Source organism: Akebia trifoliata, chromosome 4 (genome assembly GCF_017979445.1).
Source record: "Akebia trifoliata isolate Shusen 1 chromosome 4, ASM1797944v1, whole genome shotgun sequence".
Taxonomy (NCBI): Eukaryota; Viridiplantae; Streptophyta; class Magnoliopsida; order Ranunculales; family Lardizabalaceae; genus Akebia; species Akebia trifoliata.
In genome coordinates, this window is record NC_141378.1 from 34,739,346 (window position 1) to 34,764,353 (window position 25,008).

General features: G+C 32.4%; 1 pseudogene; it reads right to left on the reverse strand.

Annotated features, from left to right (window-relative positions):
• Positions 1 to 10,037: 10,037 nt before the first annotated feature.
• On the reverse strand, positions 10,038 to 10,438 carry LOC147404787 (histone H3.2-like; annotated as a pseudogene).
• Positions 10,439 to 25,008: the final 14,570 nt, after the last annotated feature.

Sequence of the window (25,008 nt, forward strand, 5' to 3'; positions counted from 1 at the left end):
ACATCAAAACAACCCTAGAGCCTGCATTACGCTTAGAAAAACCCACTTAAACACATAAAACAACAAATCGAAACCAAGTAAACCACTTCGCCAATTTTCACAAAATTTGACAAAATTACGAAAATACCCCTCATAAAGTTCACGACCATTTCATACAAAAAAATTCATAAATGAAAAAAAACCAATATTCCCATTGAATTCCTTACGAAAAACTGATTCCAAAACATCCTGGAACATTGAAAAACGACTTAAAACGTAAAAAATCATCTCCGAGGGTAAAATGGTAATTTCACAATTTTAATAATTAAAATTTTCGAAATTAATAAATAAATCATTAAATAATGTAAAGTGAAATATTAATAAAATTAATTATAAAATTTAAACCAAAAAATTGATCAATCAGGCTTTCAAGAAAAATTGTTGATGGTTCGCAAGATATTTCTTTAAGGACCCCTCCATTTGGGGGTCCAAAGAATCAAAGATATAATAGAGGGGGGTTCTCCAAAAATTTAAAGTCAATCAAGCAAGACTAAATTCAAGATATTAAAGTCAATCAAATAAGACTAAAGTCAAAATTAAAGTCAATTAAGTAAGACTAGAGTCAAGTATTAAAGTCAATCTCATAAGACTAAAGTCAAAACCTTAAATCAAAACCCTAATCTAAACTAATCGAGTCAATCTCATAAGACTAAGGTCAAAACCCTAAATCAAAACCCTAATCTAAACTAATCAAGTCAATCTCATAAGATTAAGGTCAAAACCCTAAATCAAAACCCTAATCTAAACTAATCAAGTCAATCTCATAAGACTAAAGTCAAAACCCTAAATTAAAACCCTAAAGACTAAGTCAAAACCCTAATTGAAACCCTAATCAAATCCTAATACTTCTAAAAACTTTATAAATAGGAGCCTCCACACCTTATTTTCGTATCAAAGAAAAAATCCTAGAAAAAGTAGGTGAAGAAGCCTCCACAACCTCCCCAAAACCCTAATTTTGGAGTCCTAACTCCTTCCCTAACACCCCTACTCCGATTTTAGCCTAAAAAACACCCAAAAATCTCTCAAAAACATCCTAAAAATCCACAACAAATTTGAAGCACCCAAATCCAAGAAGGAGATACCTTACCTCAGAGATCAGGAATCAAATCCGGAGATAGAACGAAGTAAGGAATACTGTACAAGGAGCCGTTTTCACCAGATCTGAGGGAATAACACTTTTGTAGATCGAAGGTAAATTTTTTTATTATTATTTTTTAATCTAGGTTTGTTATTCGCGATGTAGATTTATTTGGGATAAGTAGAGACCGGCAATGGCCGGGCGGGGTTGGTGCCTAACACCTTCCAACCCCGTAACATGATCCCCGGATTCAGATTTTCTGTAGTAGATTAGTTTTTATCCATTTTAGAGTCAGTTTGGTTCCTAGACCATAATAACTAGGTGGCGACTCCCAAACCTCAAGGGTCAAAAGCAGATCCGCGCATCCCGCGGATCGAGGGCGCTTTCAGTGACGACTCAGAAATCAAATTTCTTTGATAAATATCATCAATGAGTCAATTCATTAATTTCATGTATGTGGCATTGAAAATCAATTTTCTATTATTCAAAGTATGATCGAATTGATCCATTAATTTTTGGTGTCATGTATGCCTCATTAAATCATGTAATTATTTTAACCGTAGGATTTGTTTTGTAAATCTGATGCAATTTGATGATGATTGGACCCTAGTTTGACTTTTAGTCTTTGAATGTTGACCGTAGGATATTTTTGGATCGCAGTAAAGGCTGATCATCTTGATCAGGCGGATTCGGTGCCTAACACCTTCCGAAATCCGTAACCTGACCCCTTACCCATCTCTCTGATCCATGGACCGACCCATATCCATTTGGAGTTAATTTTGGTTCCTAGACCTAAACTAGGTGGCGATTCCCCATTCTTTTAAAAATTCCTGAGATACGTAGATCGGACCCCTAATCTGCTATTTAGCGGGACGGTGGCGGGGTCGAGGCGATTTCAGTATGCAGTATTGTATGTCGTTTATCCGGTGCAGGTTAAACACCTTGGAATACTAACATAAACAGAGGAGACCATGCCGAAATTTCGAGGTGCCACCTAGTACCTCGAGATCTGACATGGGGATTTGTGTTAGTGTTCGGCGAGGCGCCACAGATGGTATCAGAGCATGGTATTAGATCCGTATGGGATACTGATCTGCTATATTTTGGAGAATTGGCTGATACCACAGATATTAGAGCGATAATTATAGAGTGTCAATAGGAATTCGGTATCTGGGCTCATTAGTAATTCCGTATTGGAATTATGAGTTCTTCTGTGTCTAGATGTCTATAGAGCCTAGTAAGCCTAGGATAGGATTCTAGGTTTATTCTGTTAGTAATGGAAATGGAGTCCATTACTAAGTTCCAGGTTGCGGTAGTAATTTTTGGTTGAGTAAGAGCAGTTTTGGCTTTCTTCTGATAAGTGCCTTAATACGGATGAACATAAGCGAGAGGAGTGGACGAGGCAGAGGTCGAAACGCAATAGAGACAAGACAAGTTTTGATCAGATCACTGACCTAATAGCACAGCTAATGTCATTAATGAGACAGATGGCTAAGTCTCATATCAAGTTTAAAGAGGAAATATGAATAATACAACCACCACCACCTCGGAGCCAAATGGAAGGAAGACAATTAGTTTCTAATAAGCGACAAATAATTACGAAACTAGCAAATTCATAGGAAAAATAACCATACGTGAGGTGTGATATTATAGACATACCAACTCAATGGGTGGAAGAATTTTATAAGAAACAACATATACTACTAAATCAGTTGAAAAAAAAGAGTTGTGATATATTACGAATGTGGTAAATTGGGATATAAAGGAGAACAATGTTTGGGTCAATATCAATCGATTAAGGATGCGTGCCTCAAAAAGATGCTAGACAAACCAATTGAAGGAACGATAAGGTCACCAGATTTAAATAAAGTTGATGTCGTATTCGTACCATCCCGAACATACAAGACTAGCAATCGAAAGTGAGAGATGGTACAAGACTTACCACGATTGTAAGGCACACCACTAAATCCAAGAAATGAGGAAGCGCTAGACTTCTTCGCAAAAGGGAAATACCATTCCACTTTAGGGACCATTATCACAAGGTCGTGCCTTTGAAGAATAAGAGAATTTCCCAGCCCAGAAGACAGGTAAATCCAAGGATGTGGTTGTAGAATTTTCAACGATTACGTCTATCAAGATTTGGAGACTTTTTCGATTTGATTGAGGTCAATAAGTGGGTTTTAAAGACTTGAAAGATTTTGAGTGACATGTAATGCCCAAGAGATCAGTGGGTGACGGTCGATTACATTCTAGTTGGACGAGGATACCAATCATTAGTAATGTTTTGAGATGAATGTATTGGGAAATGGATCATTTGAGTGGGTAGAATTCGAGAGGATAGATTTATATCCGAGACTGCTCGAGAAATCAAGCACCAGGAGTTTTTGAGATTAGTGTAGGGTAATCTATCGATTACAGACCATGATATGATGTTCACTAGGTTGTCACGATATGCGCCCGACCTTATCCTGACAGATTTGCAGAAGGCCCGTAGATTCTTTAGAAGACTATAACCCTACCTAAGGGCCAAGAGATCGGTGATTGAGACTACCAATTATAGAGATACGGTAAATCGAGCTTAAAGGATAAAACGAGAGGAGATAGAGTTTCAGACCTCCAAGGGGCAAATGAGTTGACCTTAGATTTCTTTTCTTCCCAGATCAGATTCGGCCAAGAGACCGATGTATTCGAGGCTAATCTTCCCCGGATCAGTGTATCCACAATATAGAACTCTTCCACTATCAAGTTGTAGAGTTCCCCAATCGTCGAGTTTTAGAGCACTTGGAGCTCCAATGATGCCAACAAGGCCAAAGGAATCAACAAGGTAGGTTCAGAGCCTACAAGCCCCAGTCTACCAACTGCCTACTCCACAGAGATCTACGAAGACAAAATCATTGACATTGTTACGCGTGTGGTCAGGTGGAACATATTAGGAAATAATGCCCTCTATCATAGTCGCGAGCAAGGATTGTGACCCAAGAAAAAGTACCTGTCTCCAACGAAGTTTTGGAAGGTACAATTTCTAATTATAATGTTAGAACGTGGAGTTTTACTCAATATTGGTTCCTCTAGATTATATAATTATGTGAAGAGTTTGTGCACTTGCTAGAGATAGAAACCACTGACACAGGTCAAGTAATGAAATTATTTATACCATTGGGAGGCCTTGCGAATAAAGAATAAGATTTTTGGAAGATCATTTAAGAACTTGTAAAATAGGTATTAGAATAATTGTAAAGTGTGAAAAGACAAGTGATGTTCAATTGGTACGCTAGTCTTTATATCAGTAGTCTAGTCAATTAATCTGTATATTATACTAGACGATAAGCAGGTGTTTCTTGTATATCCTTCATGTCGAGAGCTACTTCCTCGAATATCAACGCAGGGAGTCGTGTATTTTTCCTTTCGATTGAAGATGACTTAACTTTGGGAGGTCTAACAATTGAACTATTAGATGAAGCAACTCTTACTTTACGACTTCTTGAATTGATTCTCCTTCTTTAAAAAGATAGATCATCCTTTCCTTTTCATCTTTCTATCCTCGGTGTCGGTTCTAACTCTTCTTTTGCCTTCTTCTTTCACTATCGGCTTCCAGTAGAGGAATTCATTACTATCGTTCTCGTTACGTGATCAATGCCTTTACAGACAAACGCTCACTTCTAGACTTCGATTGTGACTCTTTTTCACTCCTCGAAATGAAAGTGCTATAAGTAAATATTATGATTCCGTAGAAGCAGTGGCTACTACCTACCTGTGCCCACATCCATCCTAAAGAGATTTAATAGAGTATAAGTCAGGAGGTGGATCGATGTAAAATGTGAGAAAGAATAATCTTGTGACAATGTTGCATTAATGATGACTTAATGGAATGGTGAGAAAATAGATGTAGGATTTACCCCATCGAGTAAGATTTTAAATTATAAAAGTTATGACAGAGGTTTTGAAGAAATATCACGATAAGTAGAAAATATAATATTGAATTGAATATAAAGATAATGGTGTGTTTGCGGTAAGACTATGCATTGAGGAGTAATATTCATAACAATTATGAGTAAAATATAATAGACGGTGTAATTGGTGAGAGAAGTAAAGATAAAGAATATAGAAGATGTGAAAAGATTGTTGTTGATAGACATTGGTGGGGAAGTGATACAAGGTAAATTGATTGTTATCTTAGGGTTATATAAATAATAGATTTGTTGAAGTATGAATTTTAATTAAAGTGATAAATTAATGAATGTGTTAGGTTTACGGAATATGGGAGACATAAGTCTACGAGTTATAAATGAGATTGACTTGAGATTAAAGAATAGATGGTAATCGAAAATAGGTGTTGTTTATTATAATGTCATGTTAGAGGAATCATGATAAAGCTCGATAAGGTATGATTTTAATTTCAAGGACGAAATTTTTATTAAGAGGGGGAGAATGTAAAACCCCGAATTTTTAATTCGTATCTCGAGGAAAAATAAATATTAGAATTTTGAGAAAATCTTGAAAGTGGGACTTAGGGGTAAAACTTTAGGATGTTTCTGATCATTTTTAATGGAATCTGACCTCACCATTAGATTCAAAATGATCGAAAAACATAGTTTAGCCTGTAAGCACGCTCAAGTGCGAGTCCGAATATAAAAGTTATAAAATCCTCGATTACCGGGTTGGACCAGGCTAAAATAGTGACTTGTTGGTAGAGAAAGAATTCTTAAGATTCGATCATACCATTGGATTCGTAACGAATTTTTTTTGAATATGGACTATTTATTTATCATTTTTGGAGATCAGGAAGTCGAATTATCGTCAAAAATGAAAACGACATCAAGTTTAGGGGTCACCTCAGGCCAAATTTGTAAATTTTTGATGGAGACATAATTTATAGAAATTGACTGTACCATTAGATCCGGAACGAAAAATTAGACGAAATAAAGTATTCATTTGTCAATTTGGAGTCCGGATGGTCAAGTTATCGTCGATCAAAACAATTGATAAAATACCGAATTCGTCCCAAATTTTATATAAATAATATTTTAATTTTTTTTTATCTCATCTTCCCCAAACTCGTCCATACAGCCGCGATAATAAACGAAAAAATTCATTTTTTCTTTCAATCTTCCACCTCAGATCCCTCGCAAACGGTCCACTTTCGACGATCACCGTAGAAGAGAAAAAGATCCGCAGCTGCGTTCTCTACAAAATCCACCCAACCTCTTTCCATTTCACTTTCTTTTTCATCCAATATCGTCAAAAATCAGTCATATTTATATACGAAAACTTCAAAACTTTAATCTCGGATTTTGTCCATTTCTAGGTCAAATCGTCTTTCGATGTAGAAGGGAGAAACGCTCGTAGCCTTGACATCTACAAAACCCACCAAATTTTTTTTAGTTTCACTTTCTATTTCACCCGATATCGTCAAAAATTAGCCATATTTATATACGAAAATTTCAAAAATTTTGACCTCGAATTTCATCGATTTCGGGGTCAAACCGTCTTCCGTCGTAGAAGGGAGAAGAGACGAGCAAATCGAGATCTTCGAAACCACCGGGCCGATTTTGAAAATCAACTGCTTTGAATTTCGGTTCGTCTGGATTTCCGCGTTGATTGCCTCGATTTTCGCGCACGTGCTTCGATCCTTTCGCCTAAAGATAGTAAAGAACTCTCAATTTCTATTAGTAATCGTAGATTGTGAAAATTGCATTTAGAATTTTATCGGAAAATTTTTAATGTATTTCCAAAATATAGAATTCTTTTGTTATTTTAAAAATTCACGCCAGAAATTGCATGTTTGATATGTTTAATTGTATTTTTAACAAATTATACGTGGGTAGGGTATTTTAATGGGTTATTTCCATCAATTGGGTCTTATGTACTGCTCGGACCCCGCTTTGATATAAAATTTGTATTCTTTTTCAATATTATTGATAAAAATAAATTCTATAGTTGAAAAATGTGATTTAATATTCAATGAACTCATATTGAGTTGATTAATATCAGAAAATGGATATTTTATTGAAGAGATTGAAAACTATAAAAATTGAAAAAAGGGAAAAAGGGTATGAAACGGTAAAATGTCAGAGTTACACCCGAGGGATGATGTTTGCATTTTACGTTGTTGTGTTGTGTGTAGGTTGGTGAACAGATATCCAGGGATAATATTATTGGTTGCATGTTTATTTAAATTTCTGTTAGCGCGAGGCGCTGTGTACCTTTCCGTTATGTTATTTATTTTAGGCCGGGTGGCCACACTTGCATGGTAGGAAACTGGATATCCATTCTCAACCTTGTATTATTAATTTCTCCTTTGTTTTCAAATGAAAGTAATATATATATATATATGTAGCTATTTTGTGAGCTGTTAAAGAGTCTGTGAATGCCTGAAGGGATAGTGCGTCATATCATCCGGAGTGGTGTACTATCCTGGGATGTACGGTAGGGACCACCAAGCTCATACGTGGTATGGGACGCGTATGAGAGTGGAGTCACAACTGGAATCCGGGTTTATTCCTCTCTATCTTTACCAGTGAACTTGTAATGTAAAGGTGGTCGTATACGAATGGTTTGTATATTTGAGAATCACATGTACGCCTGATAGGCATAGACGAAGATGATTAGTCAGTGATCACTAACAATCTATAGTAGTCGAACGTTCTGACACATTGAAAAGAGACCCATTGCTTACGGTCACGTCAAACGGCCAGCCTGAGCCGGATAAATGGTCAACCAAACGTGGTAAACAGCAACCAGCCACAAAATCAGGAACTAAAAGCCAGAAAAGAATTGTAACATCATGTCCCGACTGGGAGCGATCCAGTCGTGAATCCCAACTTTCTAATTCTAATACTCCACCATTGTGTATTATATATTTGTTGTCTTATTTTGATATATAAAATGAAATGCATGTTTAATGTTTCCATTTGATCAATTAGATTTGTATAAAAAAAGAATGTTATAGTGAGTAATGATGATCGATGTAATGTGAGTTTTAAAATGTTTAGTTGCTCATCCCTGGCTATAAGTACCAGTTAATCGTAATTTTCTTCTGTAAAATTTTGTTTATTTTAAAATGATTTAGTATGTTTATTCGTTCATGTTAGGAGAGGTTATTGGCAGAAATTGTTGCTTCCTTACTAGGTAACCATTGTTACTCACCCTTTCCTTCTCTATTTTTTTAGTTTCAGATCTGAAGCTTGCGAGGCAGGTATAGAGCATGAGTGAAAATCATCTGGTGGGTCAGATAGACAGCCAGAGTTCATCACTTGGTGAGTATTGGGGTTACACCTCCTATTGGTGTCGATTATTCCAAGAGTATTATAGATGTTGTTTTGAGTGTTAGGATTTCTGTTAGAGTGAGGAATTTTGTATAATCCTGTATTTTGGTTATTCTTCCACACTCTGATCTTTCGTACGTTATTAGACGTATATAAGCTTCCGCTAGTATTATATTTTGTATATGTATGGAGGATTGTATGTCGTTTATCAGGTGCTGGTTAAACGCCTTGGAATACTAACATAAACAGAGGAGACCATGCCGAAATTTCGAGGTGTCACCTAGTACCTCGAGATCTGACATGGGGATTTGTGTTAATGTTCGGCGGGGCGCCACAGATACCATGAAAACTTTGAGAAACATTCAATGTTCAACCTAATAATAAATACCTAATACTATCACAATAAAGTTATGAAGCAATTATGAGAACAATCAAAACACTGACAAAGTTTTGCTTTGATTTTCTCAATCGATCTAACGGTGATTTAACCAACAGTCATCGCAAGAATAATAAAGTCAAATAAAACATATATCTTGTAAAAAAGAAGGGAGTGAAAGAAAGAAATATCTTTATTGCTTCTTGATTTGAAACCGGCAAAGTCTCCAACAATTTTTTGTAAAATTAAGAAACATAAAATAAAAACCTAAAACTAAAAAAATAAAAAATAAAAAAGAAGTTGATCTCCAGGGAGATGAAATATGGGAGATCCCTCCGGGGGAGATGATCTTGGAGATATGATGCCCTTTAGTCTGGTCTCCTATTTATAGAAAGACCAAATTAGAGTTTCTTGGGTAATTAAGATTTTGAAAACATTCCGTGATTACAAAAATACTAAAGTCCTAGTTCAATGTGAATGTCTTTCAACTATCAAGTTTTAGTACGAATTTCGAGGTTTGACTTTCTTCGTTGATCGAGGATCTATCGTTGACCTTGGCACAGTGATAAAATTTGGCCTAAATTTCTTGAATTTTGGTTCACGGTCTTGTTTTGGATTCTGGATCACAATAATAACTTCGGATTTTCCTAATTCGCTTTGAAATTTTACGAATAATTCTTGTTACACGTAAATAATAGTAATTAGTTCCGAAATACATAATTAAATTGAAAACAAGAATTATTATGAACGAACAATGAACTATATACAATTAGAAGGTTTAGAGTATGATTTAATGTTAAAGTTTATGTAATTAGGGCTCTAGAAATAGCTTTCTAGACTTTGATCAACATGCTAATGATGTGTACAAATAGGGTGGTGTATGCCCCGGTGTTTTCATAAATTAAATGACCTATATCAGGTAATCTAAATAAGGACATTAGAAATATATGATCATAAAGCATAAATATCTAAAACATCAAGATCAAGATTAAGACATGCACATCAATGACAGATCTATCAAGATCATGGCATATTAAATAGGCAATCAATAAGGGTAGTGCAAAAGAAAACAAAGATGATCAATCAATTAGGATAACACAAAACAATATCAATCGTCAAGATTGTCATAAGAACTTCAGTCGGATCAAAAATAACAAATACCACTTTATCTATATATATATAAAACAAAATTACAACTGACATTCAAAATAAACCTCTTAACAAAGATAAAACAACAAAACCCTAACCCTAATTAAACAATTAACATATACAAAACTCTTCAAGCGAGCTCTCCTTTGATCCGATAAGCCAATTGGATATCCTTAGGCATGATTGTAACCTTGTTAGAATAAATCATACAAAGATTAGTATCCTCAAATAGACAAGCCAAATACGCCTCTGTAGCCTCTTGAAGCGTTGCAACTGCTGAGCTTTGAAATCTCATATCTATTTTGAAATCTTGAGCGATTTCATGAACCAAACATTAGAAAGGAAGCTTTCAAATCAGAAGCTCTGTACACTTCTAATACTTCCTGATCTCTCTCAAAGCTACTATTCCTAGTCAAAATCTATGGGGCCTCCGATCATCAGAGTTGATTTTCTCATGACTTTTGTTGCTAATTGCTTTCTCAGAGCTTTTCTTCTGATGGATTTCCTTGTTATTTACTTCGTTTGCACCATTAAAGATATGGGAAAGGTTTGAAACTTGGAGAGAGAAAGAGAGAGATTTGCGTTTGAAAGAGGTAATAATGAAGGAGGAGATGAATAGGGTTTTGCAAGGATGGAAGTAGAAGCCTGGTCTTGCGTTGGCTCCAATGGAGAGAAGTCCAAATAAGAGAGAGATTGTGAGGAGTAGATGATGAGAAGAAGACTCCATTGGAGATGGAAATAAGAACAAAAGATTTAGATAAGAGAGATAGAGACAAAGATAGAGACACCTATTTTTTAAATATTTTTTTAGTACACTTTTTCCTTATCCTAATAACCACCATTCTATCCTCATTTTCATTATTTTTTTAAAATCTCGAATTGTTTTGGATCACCAAAGGTGATTTTCAATTGCAATATATAAAAAAAACTTTCAAAGAGAAAATGTCCAAAACTATAAAACCAATCAAACAAACAACAACCGTACCAACAAAATAACAATAAAAAAGTAGGTCAATTTTACTATGCACTAATATTTAGAATTTTCAAGTTTGATCATCAAAATTATCCCTAGTGAAGTTGCCCTTTAAAGTGCTCTCGATCCACGTGTACGGATCCGATTTTTTTTTAAAATCACCACCTAGTTTTATAGTCTAAGAATCAAATATGACTTTAAACAAGTAAGGAATACAAAACTACGAAGAGATTGTAGGTACCAAGATCAGATTACGGGATTGGAATGTGTTAGGTACCAATCCCACCCGACGAAAGTTGGTCTCTACTCTTCTCAAAGATTTGCATTGTAAAAATAATCTAAATATAGAATAAATACAATAAAAATTAGCTTTATTTTTACTTGAGTGGTTGTGATGATCGATTCCCTCAAAAATTGACGGTGAATCTTCTCGATTTGTCTTTACTTCTAGATTTATTCCCAATATCTGATATGAGACTTTTTTTTCTAAATTAGAATCTTCTCTTTATTTTTTGGGTTTTTTTTAAGGTTTCTGAGAAGTATTTAGGATTTTGAGAAGTATTTAAAAAGTTTTTTATCTCTATTTTCTAGGGTTTCTCAAAACCTACGAGATTGGATGGTAGAATTCCCTTTTTAAAATACTTTATTGATAAGATTAAGATTTGATTAGGTTTCTTAGAGATAAAGTCTATCTCTAATTAGTCTTTTAAGTGATTTAGATAAGATTTCAATTATGTTTTATTTTGATTTTGACTTTTTACCTTATGTAAAATGAATTTTTTAAATTTTGGATAACCCCCAATCGAATGTTCTTTATTAAATTATTTTAAATTCTTTGGGACCCCCGATGGAGGGTTCTTTATTAAATATCAAGTAGACCCTACTTGAATAAATGGGCTACCACTTGAAATTTGGCCCATGGGTTTAATTAATTGAATTTATCTGTTCAACGATCTTAATTTAATTTATTAATATTTCACTTTACATTGATTAATATTTTAATTATTAGTTTCAGATTTTTAAATTTTAGGGTTGGAAAATTATCGTTTTACCCTCAAAGAGGACTTTTGAGTTGGGATGTCGCTTTTGACATTTTGGATCTTTTGAAATCAATTTTTCGTAAGGAATTCAATGAGAATATTGGTTTGTTTCACTTATGAATTTTTGACGTAAAATGATCGTGGACCCCCATAAAAGGGTATTTTAGTAATTTTGTTGAATTTTTGGAAAATTTGACAAAATAATTTATTTGATTTTAATTAGTTATTTTATGTATTTAAAAGAATTTTTCTAAGCGTAATGTAGTCTTTAGGGATGTTCTGGTGTGGGCTATTTTGATAATTTGATTATTTTTTTATGATTTTTCATGTAAAACTTCTTTTAGTCTCAAAATAATGATTTATATGTTTTGAGAAATATTTTTTTAGCGTAGTGTGATTTCTAAAGCTTGTATGAAATATCTCATTCCAGCTTTGAAAACACATCTAATAACAAATAAAAAATATTAGAATATTTATCCATCATTGGGAATCGTTGCAATTGAGTTGACGATTTGATTAATCAGGCAAGTACAAAAATGGGATGTCTACAAATGGAACCAAAGATGTGAGCCTATGATGATCTTTATGAAAATCATGGAGCTATGGCGCAATAGTTGAGTGTTTGACTCCAGATCAGAAGTTTGCGTGTTCGATTTTCATTCAATGCACTCATTTTGAGGACAAATCTAGTGAGTTTAATATGATCTATTCTCATGTCTCTATTTTATTTATGATCCTACCCTTCTACCTTTTTTTTTTCAAACTTCAACAAGAAGTAACAATTGTCAAAAAAATCGATTTAAAGAGAAAACCCAATTTCTATCCAAAATTGACTCAGTAAGTTGACTCGATTAGTTGAAAAATGAGTCATGTCTTAGATGGATCAATAAAGGGTTTTTAAGTCTAAGTCAACCCACTTCATTCAAAATTGAGTAAAATTTTTATATTTTTATATTTATTCTACTCTTTTGTAGATGAAATCTGATTTTTCATTCAAAATCAAAAGAACATACAGACTTTTGGGCTTTTTTCAAACAACGGGGCACGAATCAAACAGGTTTTAATACCAATGTTACGATTTTAGGAGGCATACCTATTAAACGCATCAGAGATCCAAACCTAAAGTCATGTCTCATTGAGTCAATTGTCGAAAACCAAAAAATCTAAACATGCGTTGCGTCGATGCTACTAGAGCAGTCATGGTTCTTTCCATGCTTTAAACCCTAGGACCTTCGATAGAAACCCAGAAATCTGTCAATTGAGTTGGGTCCACATGGACGCCCAGATAACCAATATAAAGTGAATACATAAGTCAAGTCACATAAATAAATTGAAATACCTTATGCTTTAGAAAAAAATAGGGGAAACTCAAGACACTTTAATTAAAAAACTTACTTAGGGGGGATGGATTTTAGTGAACTCCCTAATTATCGGGGAGTTGGTTTTTACTAAGACTCCTAATTACCAAGAAAAACAAAGTTTATTTCACTCATTGACTACTAAGGAATCAAGTTATCTAACTCCCCTTTCGATCATCAGGGGAGTTCAATTATTTTATTCCTTGATCACCAGGGGAGTCAAGTCATTATACTATGGAGCCCCGCCGAACGTTAACACAAATCCCAAGGTCAAATCTCAAGGTACAAGATGGCACCTCGAAATTTTGACATGGCTCCCTCTGTTTATGTTAGTATTTCACGAAGCTCGAAAACCTGATAAATCAAAATCCAACAAATCTTGTGTATAACATATGCCAAAAATATATACGCTATGGAAGATGGTAAATTTTGAATAACATGAAGCTAGTACAGAACGCGCAAAAGATAAAGATATACAGGATTACAAAAATTTAATCTCACACTAACATAAATCTAATCCCTCAATCCAAAAGCTATGTACACCTCCTAAACACGATGATTCCTAGTGGAAGTAGTCCTAGTGCTCACCAGGTAGTGGAGTCTGGTCGTCGATCTGACCGACCAGATGCTCCTCGACTAATGGCTCAACACTTGTCTCACCAACTGCAAGCTCTGCAACTAAAAGAAAACATGGAAGGAAAGGTGAGTAACAATAGTTACTCAGTAGGTCCACAAACAATTACTACTAATAACCTCACCTAAAGTGATCGAATAATCATACTGAATCATTTCAATATATGAAAAGTTTTACAAAATAAGCTACGCTTAACTAGTACATATTGCTAAGGATGAGCAACTAAATAGTAAAAAATTCCACATAACATCAGTCATCCATACTTAGTATACATTTTCATTCTTATGCAAATATAATTGACTGCATTGAAATAGTAGACATGTTTTTCAATTTATAATTTAAAATAGAATAACATATACTATTACACAATGGTAAAGTATTGGAATTAGAGAGTTGGGATTTACGACTGGATTGCTCCCAGTCGGGATATGATGTTATAATATAAATTTGATTTTTAGTTCCTGATTTTGTGGTTGGTCGCTGTGCTTACCACACGAGTAATCATTTATCCGACTCAGGCAGACCGTTTGACGTGACTGTAAGTAATGGATCTTTTTTCGATGTGTCAGAACGTTTGACTACTCTAGATTGTTAGTGATCATTGACCAGTCATCTTCATTTATGCCTATCAGGCGTACATGTGATGCCCAAAATAAACAACTCCATTCGTGTACGATCACCTTTACAATACACGTTCACTGGTAAAGATAAAAAGGTCCATATTCTAGTTGTGACTCCACTATCATATGCGTCTCATACCACGTATGAACTTGGTGGTCCCTATCGTACATCCTAGGATAGTACACCACTTCGGATAATATGACGCTCTATCCCTTCAAGCATTCACAGACTCTTTAACAACTTACAAAATATCTACTTATATATATATTATGTTTCTTTAAAAACAAAAGATAAATTAATAATACAAGGTTGATAGTGGATATCCAGTTCTTACCATGCAACTATGCCCACCCGACCTAAAATAAATAACAGTACTCAGAGCCTGTGCGCCAATATAATTTAAATAAACATGCAAGCATTCATTACACTTGGACATCCCTTCACCAACCTACACACAACATACCATGTAAAATGCAGACATCACCCCTCGGGTGTGATTTTTACATTTTACCATTTCATCCACTTTTCGATTCTTTCGACATTTTTACTTTTTATCTTTTAAAGTCAAACATTTATCTTTTCAAGCTTTCAAATTCACTTTAATTTTTCAATCAAATAACTATCAAATTTTTATTAAAACGGGGTCCCAATAAGTATGCGGAGGCAAACTGTCAAAATTGAAAAAGCTGGTGGAAATTTAACCAAGTGTTGGAAATTCAATTTTTCAAAGTTCTCGAAATTGAAAACGGGTTTTTGAAAATTAAAGCCTTTAACACGAGATTCGATACCATATAATTTTTATAGTCTAATTCAAAATAATGCGAAGGATATCAACTTTTAAAATTTTATTGAAAACGTTGAAATTTACGTTTTGTTCTCAAAATCAAAATTCGGATTTTGATCATTTGAGATTTGGATCTTGAAACCATTCCCATTGTTCCGAAATGGGGGGTAAAATCTTAATTTCATTAAAGAACTTAAATGTTTTCAATAAAATGAATGGTGAGAAAACATGTATAAGGCATGAGGAAGATAACCAAAAAGTCAGAAAATAATTTTGCTAAGTTTTTATCGGAAGGGTGGGAAAACATGTATAAGGCATGAGGAAGATAACCCAAAAGTTAGAAAACAATTTTGTTAAGTTTTTGTCAGTGGTTGTCGGTGGCAGAACCTTGATTCTATCGATGGGACCGACAAAATGGCCTTCTACAGATGTTGGTGGCACCAATGACTCCTGCCGACAACACTAAACCATTATACGAATTTTCGATTTTTCAATCCATTTTTTCGGGTTTCTCTTCTGTTCTTTGAACCCTTCGACCAACCTATAAATTTTAATGTTAAAACATGATAAAAACACATCAAATCTCTATCTCTAACATTAATTGCAAATCAAACAAAGATTTTTACGATTTAAAACAAACAAGAAGTTTTCTTAAAAACCTAAATACACATTTCGAAATCTACGATTATTACTAAGAATCGAGAGTCCCTTACCTGGTTTGTGATTGTCGAGAGTGATGAGCTAGAACAAAGGTCCAAGTGAGACCGCGAGGAACTTGAAATTTGGCGAACTTGGTTGTCAATGGTCGGGTTGATGTCTAGACCCTCAGTGAAGATGTTTTTCTTCTTTCTACGACAATGAATGACCTCTCCTTTAAATAGGTGATCCGAGTGGATAATATCAAACCCACACGCTATTTTTGTGTGAGCGACCAAGAGAGAGGAAAGAAAATAAAGGTTGAATGGGGTCATAACGTGGAGCTCGACAATGTCGATGACTTTTCCTTCTTCGTCGACGATCCACATGGGTTTCATCGTGATGGATTTGGATGAGATTGGGTTGAAACCCTGGGGTTGAGAAAAGTGCTAGTTTGAGTTCTTTAGAGAAGAGAGAAAGAAATGAGATAAAAAGAAAGTTAACTTTCTTTTATAAAAGGCTGAGGGCATTTTTGACATTTTCCTCTCATTTTTATTTTTGACGGTAACCCGACTATCCGGACTCGAAAAATAATAAATGAATATTCCATTTTGAATATATTTTCATTATGGATCTATTGGTGATGTCAAATTTTTTTGATTCTGGCTCTAACGAAATTTCACTCTTTTAAGTCCCATTCAACACTAAATTCGAGGATTTTATAACTTTTTCATCCGAACTCAAATTCAAACTTTTTTATAGGCTAAATATATAATTTGACCTTTTTAAATCCAATGACGAAGTTGATTTTCATTGAAAATGAACATAATAATATTTGAGTACTTTAATCTAAGTTTTCCTTTAGAATTTTTCCACAATTTCATTATCAAGTTTTCCTCAAGATACAAGTTAAAAACTCGGGGTATTAAATATAGTCCTTGACTATCAAGTGAGTTCAGGTAATATTTTACTTAATCATCAAGGGAATCAGGTTATTTTACTCCCTAACAACCAAGGAAGTAAAGTTATATAAATTCTTGATTATCAAGGAAGTCAGACATTGTATGCTACCCGTTGACCACCAAGGGAAGTCGATTATTTGGTTCACTTGGTACTCACATTTTAATTTGGTTTGGCTTGATTTGTATACTCTTAGTTGGGTTGATTCACACGAACACTTGGTTTGATATCTTAGAAAAATCGGTTTGAAAAATTAATTTCAACAGAAGCACCGATAAATCCAAATCGTTTTAATATACCCTTTAACATTAATCATCATTCAATTTAATTCTTGGCCAAAATAAAAATTACCTCTTGGAGTATCCGATGATGAAGAAAAAATTATTCAAGTTGGATGATTTCCAGAACTTAGTGAATCTACTATTCGTCAAAGATCTATTATTTCTCGATTTCCTATAGATTTGAACTTATAACCCTCAAGTGTAGACACCCCATTTTTGCACTCACCTGATTAATCAACTCGTCAACCCGATTGCAACGGTTCCCAATGATAGATGATTATTCCAATGCTTTATTTTGTTACTGGATATCTTTTAAAAATTCGGATGAGGTATCTCAAACTAACAAAACCTTAGAAACAACACTACGCTAGGAAAATATAACTTCAAAAATATAGAAATCATCATCTTGCAGATAAAAAGAAGCTTTACGATAAAAATCACTAAAAAATAATCAAATTACCAAAATAACCCTAACCTCAAAACATTTCTAGACCCTATATTACGCTTAGGAAAACCCATTCAAATACATAAAACAACAAATTGAAATCAAATAAATCATTTCGCCAATTTTCACAAAATTTGATAAAATTACGAAAATGCTCCTCATCAAGTTCACGACCATTTCACACAAATTTTTTTTATAAATGACACAAACCAATATTCCCATTGAATTCCTTATGAAAATCGATTCCAAAACATTCTAGAACATTGAAAAATGACTTAAAACGCAAAAAGTCCTCTCCAAGGGCAAAACGGTAATTTTATAATTTTAATAATTAAAATTTTTAAAATTAATAAATAAAACATTAAATAATATAAAGTGAAACATTAATAAAATTAATTTAAAAATTTGAACTAAAAAAATCGATCAATCAGGCTCTCAGGCAAAATTGTTGATGGTTGCCCAGATATTTATTAAAGGACCCCTCCATTTGGGAGTTCAAAGAATTAAAGATATAATAAAGGGGGGTTCTCCAAAAAATTAAAGTCAATTAAGTAAGACTAAAATCAATCAAGTAAGACAAAAATCAAGATCTTAAAGTCAATCAAGTAAGACTCAAGTCAAAGTCAATCAAGTAAGACTAAAGTTAAAATCTTAAAGTCAATCAAGTAAGATTAAAAGTCAAAACCCTAATAGAATTCTAATTAAATAATAACTCTATTAAAATAATCCTAATTAAATAATAACTCTAGTAAAACAATTCTAATTAAAATATAACTCTACCTAAAATAATTATAATTAAACAATAACTTTCTCTAAAAGAATTATAATTAAACATTAACTCTATCTAAAAGGCACTTAAAAAAATCTATAAATAAGGGTCCCTACAACCTATTTTCGTATCAAATAATAAATCCTAAGAGAAGTAGGTCAAAAAGCTTCCCTAGCCTCCGATAAACCCTAATTTTGAAGTCCTAACTCTTAACCTAATACCCATACTTCAACTTTAGCTCGAAAAACACCTAGAAGCCCTTTAAAAACACCCAGAAATCCATAAAAAAATCTGAAGAATCCAGATCTAAAAAAGAGATACCTTTCCTTGGAGATCTGGAACGAATCCAGTGACAGAACAAAGCGAGGAGTACTGTATAAGGAGCTATTCTACCAGATCTGAGGGAACAAGACCGTTGTCTTCAAAAATGTATATATATATATATATATATATATATATATATATATATATATATATATATATATATATATATATATATATATATATTTATTTATTACTTAGGTCTTTTAGCAATGTAGTTTATTTGGGAATTAGTAGAGACCAGCGTTTGCCTGGCAGGATTTGTGCCTAACACCTTCCAACCCCGTAATTTGATCCCCAAACTCAGTTATTTTTTAGTAGATTAGTTGTTTTTATCCGTTTAGAGTCGATATTCGGTTCCTAGACTGTAATAACTAGGAAGCGACTCCCAAACCTCAAAGGTCAAAAACGGATCCGCGCACCAAGCGGATCGAGGGTGCTTTCACTAACTCTCTGAACCGTCCTTTTATGTAAACCCAACAAATAATTTTTGTTATTTTTGTATTGTATTGTGTTTTTTTTCTTTTTGTTAGAGTTGTCCTCTTCTATTTAAAAAATTTTAAGAAATTTTGAATTTTAAAAAACCCTTATGATCCATGAGGATTTCTTATCTCCGAAGATATCCTAAAGCCTTACTGTTTAAAATCACATTTTGAATTTTAAATTTTTTTGTTAAAATAGGAGATGACGAATTTAACAAATCTTATAAAAATAAGATTCTTTATTTGGTCAAAAAAATTCATGTATGAATTTCTCACAATAAATCCTTTTTTTAAGGATTTAATTTTATCCAAATAAAATACTTAAAGAAAATGTCCAACATGCCCTTAACATTTAAGGGCCTTTAAAAAGAAATTAAATAATGGACTTTGAGCCTTTTTAGGAACATACACATATGAGAAAAAAGGCATAGATAATTTGATCTGAACACTAACTCGGATTGCACTGGGATATCATATTTCAGGCTAAAATTGTACCAATCGATTGAACTTAAATCAAATAGGTAAACAAAATCGTAAGTTACATGAGATATTTATATTACAATTGAACCTCTGGAATTTGATATTTAATTTATAGGTCCCTTCCCATAGTTTTTAAATTAGATAATTTCCTCTACAATAAACAATATCCCATCCAGAGACCTTTAAGAATATCTTTCTATTATCTAACCCTTAGTCTCTGTGCATAGCATTGGAACTTTAGGATGATCAATGGATAATTTAGAAAAAATTCTTTTTCAAAAATATATTACAAATAATATATTTTATAGAACACACACACACACACACACACACACACACACACATATATATATATATATATATATATATATATATATATATATATATATATATATTTCAATTAAAACAACAATTAAAATTCCACCTGATCAAGATTTACTATCCATAATCATCATTTTTCCAATCTTGGATATTCCCAACTGAATGGTTGTAGATTCCTTGTTGAATTCTTATCATCATCCAAATAGTTCACTGGTTACTCAATTAATGTCATTTTGTAATTCATTAATGTGAATTACAATTAACAAAATTAAAATAAACATTCTCAGGTCTAAGGGATTTCTAAACTTGATTTATGTTATAAATTAACTATATTTTGATAGTAGATTTCAAAAAGAATTAATTTATACTCAACCAGTCAATGTACTAATAAGTACCCATTTGTTGAGTGCGTGATCAACATCATGATACCTTGAAATATGGTATTATACATCAAATGTATACACTCAAACAATATGACATTGATATAAATTAAGTACCCAGATTCATCCATAGTTGTGACAATTTCAGATAAAAGGAACTATGTAACTAATTTTCTTATGTTTATATTATAATTTATTTGAGGACCTTATGATATCTCATACCTCATCAATCATCTCGTGATTAACAGAAACTAGTTATATATCTATCTGTATTCGATGATAATAAATTGAATGATAAATAATCGTAAAATTTATTAATTAATTAATAAACTAATAAAAATGACTTTTCTAGGGTATATTTCCAACCTAATACATATTAACATTCATTTGGAATCAGTTCATGGTGACACTTACTTTGTTTCGAAAATGGCTTGGTTTTGTATTTACAACATGAAACTTGTATTTCCATTCACACCCCATGCAAGGATATTTGTTTAAGTAATTTTCTTGGTGGTGGATCACAAACCCATGTTTTCCACCACCGAGAGGGGGCTAATTGTGGGGTAAAAAGAATTCCTACCTTACTTGATTTGGAGTAGAGATTTATGATCGATATCATACCTTGGCGGATTGATTCATCATGAGCCTGACGACGTAATTCGCAAATCCGTGATGAATCTCATAAAAAAATTGTTCCATCTTCTGATTCTTTTACTTTCATTCTTTGCGTTGAATCGAATTCTATTTGAGTTGGGGAATTAAAATCACTCCAACTCAATTTATGCTCGATACTAATCATAAATGACCAAAATATCCTCATCTTCAATCTATTTATGAAAATAAATAAATTTTATTTAAAAAATTAGTTAATCTTAAAGATCTTTAATCGTTAGGGTAAATTATTCTTCTCCATACATCCTTAGGTTTCCTAGGGAATATCTTCTTATCTCAAGTATTTGTCTAACAAGAGGTAAAAATGAAAGGAAAGCAAAGCGGCCGACTTCATCTAGCTTAGATGAGTCCTTAGAAACAAGTTTTCTTTTTTTGTTTGATAAGTCACTTCTGTAGATATACAAGTTAATTTTAATTGATGAATAAATTGAGTAAAAACTATTGGTCTAAATCATCTTGTCAACTCGTTTCTTAGAGATTGGTCAACCCAATGAAACACAAATTGACAAAGAGAAGAATTTGAACCCGATATAGGTGCAAATGATTAAATGAAGATCCTTTTCTCTTTCACATTTACTTTTCTTTATCCATTTCTACTAAAAAAATCTTATCTTATGATAGATGTTTCCAAATAGGAGTGAGACTATTTAGGTTGAAGATTGGGGTAAATTTTTTACCTTAGCTAAAGATGTTGAATTTTGAGAAAAATATCAAGAACAATGATAATGTGACTACCCCCACATGGCACACTCAATTGACTCTCCTGAAGTGACAAGTTCGAGAATCGTGGATCTCTGCGAATCAGGCTACAAATTGTGTATCCCCACGATTCCCAAACTTGTTATGTCAGGAGAGTGATTGAGTGTGTCACGTGGGTAGTTAGATTATCACGACTCAAAAATCAAAGACTTTTTGGATTGAGTTTGAAGATGGGAGATTTAATTCTTTTAGGTTTACTAAGAAGTTCTTGTGTTTTACCCCTCCCAAGCCTTAATAGGTTCCAGCTAGCTTAGTTGGTCACGATACCATTGAATCAATTTCAATTCCAACTAGTTCATAGATACAACGAGACGAATTTACACAACTTTACACCATCTCACAAGATAAATGAGATGTTATTGTGAAAATCTCGGTTGAGTCAGTAAAATTTGATCGAGTTAACCGAGATTTTGACTAAAATAATAAATGTTCTTAGAACTAAAATATTTAATATATATATATATATATAAAGAAAATAAGATTTTATAACTAAAAATCTTCTAATCCATCTTATTTTATAGTAAAAATTGTAATTATATATAAGGGAATGCTGACATCCGAGACCTCATAGGGAAGTTAGCATTGTCCAATAATTTTTTTTTTTCAATAGTACCTCTTTTTATTTTGTCTGACGAGGGTATGTTAGTATTTCACACAATAAATACTATGAGCATTTAGGTATTTTGAATTAAAAATCTTTGTTGTAGTAAATGTTTTAGCAACCAATGCAAACATAATAAATGCATTTTTAATGGCATAATAAGTATACTTACTATATAAAAGACTAACATACCCTTATCTTTTTCACTAAAAGACAAGGGTTTATTAGTCTTTTACACAACAAAAACTTGTTTATATAATAAAGGCTAAGAGCATTTAAGTATTTTGAATTAAAAATCTATTTTGTAGTAAATTATTTGACGGTCAATGCGAACATAATAAATGTATTTTTTAAAGGCATAATAAATGCATTTATTTTGTAAAAGACCAAGATGCCCTTGTTTTTTATACTAAAAAATAAAATGGGCAAGGGTATTATTGAAAAAAAAAGTGTTAGACAATGATAACATATCCATGACGTCTTAGACATTAGCATTCCCCTATATATATTTTTCATTTTATTTTTTAGTAAAAACAAGTAAGGGTATGTTAGTCTTTTACACAATAAATACTTGTTTGCATTGATTACTAGATCATTTATTGTAACAAGACATTTAATTTTAAAGATTAAATGTCTTTAGCATTTATTATAAAATAGATAAGTATTAATTACCGTATTATTTATGTAAAAAGACTAATATACCTTTGTCTTTTTTACTAAATGATAAAATAGGTAGGGGTATTATTAGAAAGAAAAGTGTTAAGAGATTGCTAATGTCCAAGGCCTCATGGAGATGTTAGCATTCTCCATCAAATTTTTTTTTTCTAATAATACCCTTATTCATTTTATTTTTGAGTGAAAATAAATAAAGGTATGTTGGTCTTTTACACAATAATATGTTGTTTGCATTGATTACCAAATCATTTATTGCAATAAGATATTTAATTCTAAAGATTAAATGCCCTTAGCATTTATTATGAAATAGACAAGTATTAATTACATAAAATATTTATTACATAAAAAACTAATATACCCTTTCTTTTTCACTAAATGACAAAATGAGTAGGAGTATTATTAGAAGAAAAAAAAAAGTGTTGGAGAATGCTAACGTTCCCATGAGGTCTTGGACGTTAGCATTCCCCTATATATATAATAGATAAATTCCTAAATAATTACAAAAAATTTTGGTATTTCCAAAATATTGCTTACGTTGACAAAGTCATCACGTAATATTTGACAATTTGCTAATATTTTTTTCAAGATTACATTATAGTTGGGTCAACATTAGCAATATGTGATAATTATTTGGGAATTTACCCATAAATAATTGCTTAGCAAAAGAAAAAATTATATGAATAAATAATTAAAAACCAAATTAAATGACTCATTAAATCTCAGCGAGCTAAGTTGACTTTTCCAACAACTCATTCTCAGTTTTGAAATCTATCAAATCAAAATTTAAAATAAAGCGCTCAACCTACTTACCAGAAATTGTAACAGAATTAGTGCCTCACAGCTCATACGTTCCAGTTGATTTAGACATACATGCCCCTAGACTTCTATCTTGACGTATAGAACTGATGAAAAATGATCTAAATGCCTTCATTTTCATTCCTTTAAAAAAAGAAAAAAAAAAATCCCATATTTCTCTCTCAATCATCAACTTTGGGGTGGTTTTGGTTTAGTTCCTGATTACGAAAATGGAGAACCGATCAATTTGATTCAATTCTCGAATAAAAATTTGTGAATAAACTAATCACTTTTTACAATTAGATTAGTGATTATATTATGAAATTTTATGTTTGTTTTTTCATTAAAAACATAATACTTACAATTTATAGAATATTTGCAATCCAAATAATCGAATCGAACCAAACCAACATTAGTTCAATTTGAGTTAGCCGGATTGCAATAGAATTTGATTCGATTCTGGTTCTTATTTAGTGGAATAGACCTATTACTCTGTATACCCCAAACTTTCAAATTAAATTTATCCAATTTAAATCGTCAATCCTTTTAATAAACCTCGCCCCCTTTTTTATAATCTTTGTTCTCAAAGATTAAAATAGAAAAACCTTCACGTGAAATATAAATGTTAAATCCTACCTTTCAAAAAAAAAAAAAAAAACATGTAAATTCTTTAAATAATGCTGAAGTGACTTCAAGATTGTTACAGGAATCATAGACGATTTTCATGGAGATGCAAATGAAAGCATAGTTCCTCGGCATTTGAAGAAAGTCAGGAAAGTACAGTACAATCTTGAGGTTAGTTCAGTACGACTCAAATTCATTTTTTTTAACCAATTTTAAATTAGTCTATTAGAATTAAAACATGTCATCAATTTGATAAAATAATGTCTCTGTTTATTCTGAAAAATGTGCCAAGAAACGTTTCTTTATTTGTTTTTGTTTTTCTTTTTAAAGTTCTAATTTCTTTTTAGGATAGTAATCTTAATCTGTTAATTAAATATTTCAAAAGTATATCTTTTCGTTTTTAACTCCTGCGATTTTAAAATTTAAAAATAATAAAACCCATAAAAAAAAATCCCATTAAGTAAAATAAAAAGATTAATTAAACCGAAAA